We start from the raw sequence: 6,396 nt of genomic DNA, 5'->3' as shown, positions 1-6,396 counted from the left end.
AGAGTTTGAAAGGCACACAGTTGTTTTATTTATTTATTATATTTGCGTATTTATTTATTTACTTACTTATAAAACCGACTTCAAAAATTTTGCAAGTGTGTCCCTGCTGGGGAAGTAAGCCTGAGTTTTAAGACAGTCTTGCAGTCTACACAAGCGGGTTAAATCTTTCTGTGTTTACATGCTGCTCGCTGGGAACAAGCACTGCTTGTATTTTATCATGGGAAGGGTTTAGTATTTAGAACTGACTATATATATCCTATGCTTTCGAGAGCTGCCTTCCAGTATCAGAGATAAGAATTTAAATGTAAATATTTTAATTTACCCATCAATCATGGACCTAAAACAGGATTATTAGTGTTTATCCCCACTCCTTTTTATGTTCCAGAAAGAGTTTTAAATTGCTGTTGAGGAAAGGGATTTCCACTCTTCGGGTGTACTCCACTATGGAGCTGTCGTGGTGGCTGTTGTTCCTGTTTATCTCACCATAGCTGCAGTATCAGCTAGATGAAGGTGATAGGGGTTATCTTTGTTGTGTAAAGTAATTTCGAGGCAAATCAAGGACCCACCCACAGGAAACTTGATGCTTCCCCCTGAAGAATTGGTGTGGTGTAACAAAGTAATTAATACAAGTGAGCAGCTTTGCTTGAGGAATTTATTTTAGAGCAAGCAGTTCTATGAGGTGGCAATCATCTGAAGTTCATTATAACTGATATCTGAAAGTGCTTGGTTCTTGGTGTTGTATATACTTCACGTATTAGTTTGTTATACGACAAGGCTGAACAGCGGGCAGAAACCTCTTCCTTTAATAGCATACACAGCGAATATGTATCAGTGTGGATTGACAAGTATCACTTACTTTTAAGCTTGCATAGAACAAGTGAGATGGTTCTATATATTTTTCAGCATATCTTATCCAACACTTTTCCCAGAACATGGGTATTACATGACAGGTCTCTGTTTAAAGGAAATTTAATTCCTTTCCAAATTTGATAGTACTAAAGTGTGGATAGTATTTTTCACATTAAAAAGCTTTTAGGTGCCTTGAAAATCAGACTTTCCCCCACCTTTAAGAATTCGCTTCTTATTCAGGTATGGAACCAGTTGCACAGCATGCTTCAGAGAGATTCTTCAACTGTCATATTAATGTAAAAAATAACCATCTCAACTCATACCAAGTCTAAAATGTTTTAAAGCAGTGTAAGGGGAAACTGGGTCTGGGGAATTTTTAGCCAAAATTAACTGTGAAAATACAATCTAAAAACTTGGTTCAGTCACCATTTAACACCATGGACAATAATGGTACAATAGGCCTGAAGCTTGTTTTCTGACTGTGCTTCTCACAAGAATGCAGCCACCATGTGCAACTCATCATAATGTGCAATACAGGTGGTGCTGGCTTTTCTTGTGAGTGACCCTTTAGGAGTGGAAGGAACCAAAATTGTTGAGCTTGAAGTCTAAGTGTGTTGATGGTAAGTCTGGTTTTAACCTGTAGCACAAAAAACCCCAACAGGAACATAGTATGAAGTAGTAAATTACTACAGTTTAGCTTTGGTCATAACAAATGGATGGGTTGACTGGCCTTATCTTAGATCTGGGTTCGTTGTTTGTTTGTTTGTTTGTTTTTGTTGTTTTTTGTTTGGGTTTTTTTCTGTCAGGCAGAACTTTATGCATAGAAGCATAAAGACAGCAGAAACTTGACATCTTATGTTTGGCTATTTATTCAAACTCCAGAGGTTGTGGAGCCACTGAGGTTGTGGCTCAGATTAATATTAATTAAAGTACATGTTTACAGTGCATGTAAAGTGCATGTTTTCAGCGTGCTTGCAGCAAGTGTGGGTAGAGCCCTTCTGAAATCTTTGTTCACGAAGCCTAGCCATGAAAAAAAAACCAACCATGTTTACAGTCCATTTAAGTTTTGGAGTCATTTCCCCAACTATATCTTCTTTTTTTCTTTTTTCTTTTTTTTTTCTTTTTTTGGGGGGGTGAATTATTTACTCTGTTACATTGTTACACTGATGTAACTCCCTTGCACAGACACGGAACTCTTTTTATTGCCTTAACTTCAGCTGCTTCCAAAGCATCAAAAGCTAAAAAAGCACCATACAATAATTTAGTGTCACCCTTCTTCAGAGCAATAGACTTCTCTGGGAAGCCAAGTCCCTAAACCATCCTTGGCACAAAATGTCCCTTATTGGTTCTGCACTTTTTACTGTTTCTACTCTTTATTATTGCACCTTGGGATCAACGGTGTTCTCCAGGGAAAGTAAAGACAGGAAAGTAATATAAGAAAGTGCCAAAATGTGTACATGCATGACAATTAACACTGGAACCTGCAACTTTTAGACCTTTATACAGCTGAGAATCTGCACCTTTATTGTTTGTTTTGTTTGAAGGAAAGTAAGTCACATTTTGTAGCATTAGGCAGCAGTCAAGGGGCCTAAGGGAATGAGTCCATTACAAATAAGCTCAAAAGATCTTTCTAATGTTGTTACAATGGGGAACAAACCCCACAAATGTGAGGTGGTCCATATGCCTATCCAAGGATTTGTTTTGTCATTGTTTAGAATATGGAACTGTTGTTTTACTCTGCCTTCTGTGAAGCATTCCAGTATTTGAATGTTTATCCCTAACAGCAAGTTCTGGTTTTCAAAGACCAGAATACCCACCTCTACCTGAGAAACAGGTAGTCACACTTTATCTCTTGTCGGTATAAATGCTGACAAAAAGGAAGCTTAGAGGAAAAAGTGCAAATATTCTGAGACTATGGCCACTTTTAGCCGTTAAAAAAGTGTTGTAAGCTTGCCTAAAAATGTGAAATATGCTGCAAGGAGAAGCCAAAAATCTTTCCTTTGTAGAACCCTCCCAAATGTCTGGAATTTGTTAGCTTTCCTGAGCGTGAGAAAGAAATTTTTCAGTCATACATTCATGTCTTTGACATGAAAACATTGAATGTCTCCTAAGCTGTCTCAGATTTCTAGCTCTGAGTTTCCCCAAGTGTGTGATTCCTAATCTCTAAGGCTACCCATAAAAATGAGATAGATAGCTTATGTTGTGAGACACTGAAAAAATATATTTTCTGTATCTGTGTGTTCGAAAAAAGTAACCTACGTTCAGCAGAGGGCTTGGAAAACACTTACTCTATAATGAAGTATAGATGTATAATTGGCATTCGTGTGTAACATTTGCCTCATAACACATAATATTGTGAAGACTATAAATTTGTTCATAGCCAAGGCTTTTAAGTAAGTGTTACAGACATGCCCTTGCCATAGACTGAGATGATAAGAAAATGTAAAAAAGCTATATATGAAGTATTAATTCAGTCTTGGTGCACAGCAGGTTTCACTATGAAAATGATATTACATCTGAGTAAGGCAATAGAAACTGGAAAGCATTACTATAAATAAAATAAGTAGTTGCCTAAGCATTACAGCACAGTGTAAATATTCTTTTTGGAATCAAATAATTTCTTTTTCACATTCTTGATTAATTTAAAAAAATTAGTGGCTTCCAAATAACTCTAGCTTTCTTATTAGAAACGTCTGAAGTAGAAGTGGCAAAGTGATAAGGAAAAAAAGCATGCCTTACTACAATGGAGCATATTGCTTCTGGAGCAATTCTAGAGCTGCCAGCCACTGTGGAATGCTGCTCTGTGGTGTCGCCTGACATGGTGCACACACAGGTGAATACAGGGGTTTCCAGCACAGTACAGCTGCTCCCAGACAGGGAAAGAAATGGGTACAACTGCTTTAAAACTTCTTACTGCTGAAACTGTGATAGTCAAAGGCCTGTATCAACAAAGACTGAAAACAGAAGTATCAGCTCCTACTTAAGTACACTGACAAATGAAATGAAAAGGGCAATTTTTAGGGTAATTTCCTATATTGAATCATTTCCAAACTATAATTATTTGTACATCTATTTCTATCATATACAGACAGAGATAACGCAAAAACTATATTTACCATATGTAAGCTATTACATCAACTCCACAATTTTTTGAAGCTTATGTACATTTAAGTTATTGTCTATAGTTAGCTAGGAACAATTTCATAAGAAAAAACATCTGTATTAAGAGATTCATTTGGGTTACAAAATAAAGGATTAAATAAAAGTTAGAAAGAGACAAAAAGCACAGAAGCACATGTGCTGTTAAAATGCTATTAAGAGACAAATACCCACTAGTATATTTAAGTGCCTCAGAATTAATGGAGTCAACTTGATAAAACAGCTGTGAGATTAAAGAGAACTACTCTTCCCACTTCACTGTTAGGAAATTGAGAGGGAGAGTTTGCATATAGCTAAGTTACATTTAATTCTTTCATTTAGTTTTGAGACATAACTAGATTGTTTCGATTTAGGGACAGTGGACTGACTCTCTCTCCAACCAGCTGACAAAAACCTTAACCAAGCCATTAGTATTTGTGGTTGTTGCTGCTGGGGACGATCCTGCTCTCTATCCTGTCCCATGCACTCCTGGTGCTTTTCTTGTGTTGGCTCTAGTAGTTGTGCTGCCAGATCTGCATGCGGAGCCAGCAGCTGCTGCTCTGCCATTGCAAGACGTGATCCAAGAGGAAGGAGGGAAATGTGCAGGCAGGAATGGACAGGGCAAAACAAGACAGACTGTTTTGTGACAACCTGCACTCATGTTAGGTATATTAGTGTGAAATCACACCCGGAAAACTTTGACTCCTATAAGCAGATCTTCTGTATGGCCACTAGATGAACCCCTTACTGCAAGCCAGAGGTATTGCCTGGCAACAAACTGCAATGTTTAGAGCAGAGCACCTGCTTTGGCAGAGGTACAGGAATGCAAGCAGATTGTCACCACTTCTTACATCCAGCTCTCTGCATGGTGAGGCAGAGAGACAAGATACTTTGTGGGATCACGGAAATCCATAACAGATTATGCATCCCACACAAAATGCATCCATCTGACAGATTACGCATAAAAGAAAAGAAAAAAAAGAAAAGAAAAAAAAAACGGACGAACCACATAAATGGAAGTCCTGTCAGCATAGCATGTGAGGCAGTCCTCCCTGTCCATTCAGACCTGGTAAAATCTGAGTCAGCTGAAATACTGCGATCAGTTCTGACCATTTAAAAACACAACTTGTTTGGAAAGACTCCAGAAGGCAAGAGATACAAACAATTAGAGCCCCAGCAAACACAGTTTGTTACTCTAGAACTGCTTTAGAGAGGCATAACGAATTTCAGATATGTAAGAAGTATCTATAAAAAGGAAGGGAATAAACTGTTCTCCAGCACAATGACACAAAGGCTGGATTTAAGTTACAGCAAAAGAGACATCAGAACTAAACTACACATTGTCCCTTTGTAATAGTAAGAATAGCAAAACACTTGAACAGATCGCTTAAGGAAGATGTAGAACTTCTGTATTTGAAAGGTTTTAAGCATATATGGAAAAAATATTAGCCTGTAAACCCCAAATTATTTGGCTTAAAAAACCCACATAATTTGATGACTCTGATGAGTCTGGTTTCTAGGACTTCTGTATTTCTTGTACAGTTTACAACATTAATCATCAGTTCTTACAAAGTGAGAATTGTGTCTGTGGCATTCTCTCTGTTCCTCAAATTCAGGCCCTTGACAAACTACTGTTTCTCTTCTAATTCAATTTCATCAAGTGTCAAACTTTACAGTCTCTCCAAATCACTACAGTACTACTTCTAGGACTCGCTATCTCATGTGTCGATCAAAGCTAAGTACTCTCTGTGCCTTTCTGCCTCTGGCACCTCAGCGTGTGGAAATGGTTACTCTGAGAAAACTCTTCTGTTCTTCAGCCTAACCCTCTGAGGTGCCCCCCACAGGCACCCTGGTCCCCTCTCCCTCCCTGTCAGGGTCTCATTCTTCTTCAGGGTTCTTAAGAAAAGCATCTGTCTGAGCTCTTGACTCTGTCAGACGACTTGCTGCCTCTGCCTTTACTTCCACTCCCTGTTATGTGAATTTCTGTACTGAAAACAATGGTATCCCTGCCATTTTGGGGCTCTCTGTCCCTGTTAAAATGTATATCTATTATATATATATTTGTAAATCTATACAACTTTCTGAATCTTTCGTCATATTTCCATATAGTAGGTTGTCTTTATAAAGTCAGTCTTTAGACACGTCCTTGCCTTTTGTGTTTTAAGCGTGATGTTTGAAAGTCCTATATACACAAAGACCGTAAACAAAGACATACCAATTTAATCCAACGGGATCTTTATGATTACATTGCTACAGCACCAATCCTATGCCATGACCCCCACTAAGCCCTCCGCGCCGTGCTGCCCTCTCAGCCGCAAGCGAAAAGAGTAGACTCTGGGCTGTAGGGAGAAAAAAAGAAGAAAATAACAATGATGTTCCTCAGTTTCCCTCGCGAGAAAGAAAAGTGAG

This window comes from Myiozetetes cayanensis, unplaced genomic scaffold (assembly GCF_022539395.1).
Source record: "Myiozetetes cayanensis isolate MyiCay16 unplaced genomic scaffold, myiCay2020 scf3, whole genome shotgun sequence".
Classification (NCBI taxonomy): Eukaryota; Metazoa; Chordata; class Aves; order Passeriformes; family Tyrannidae; genus Myiozetetes; species Myiozetetes cayanensis.
This window is presented reverse-complemented; position numbering follows the sequence as displayed.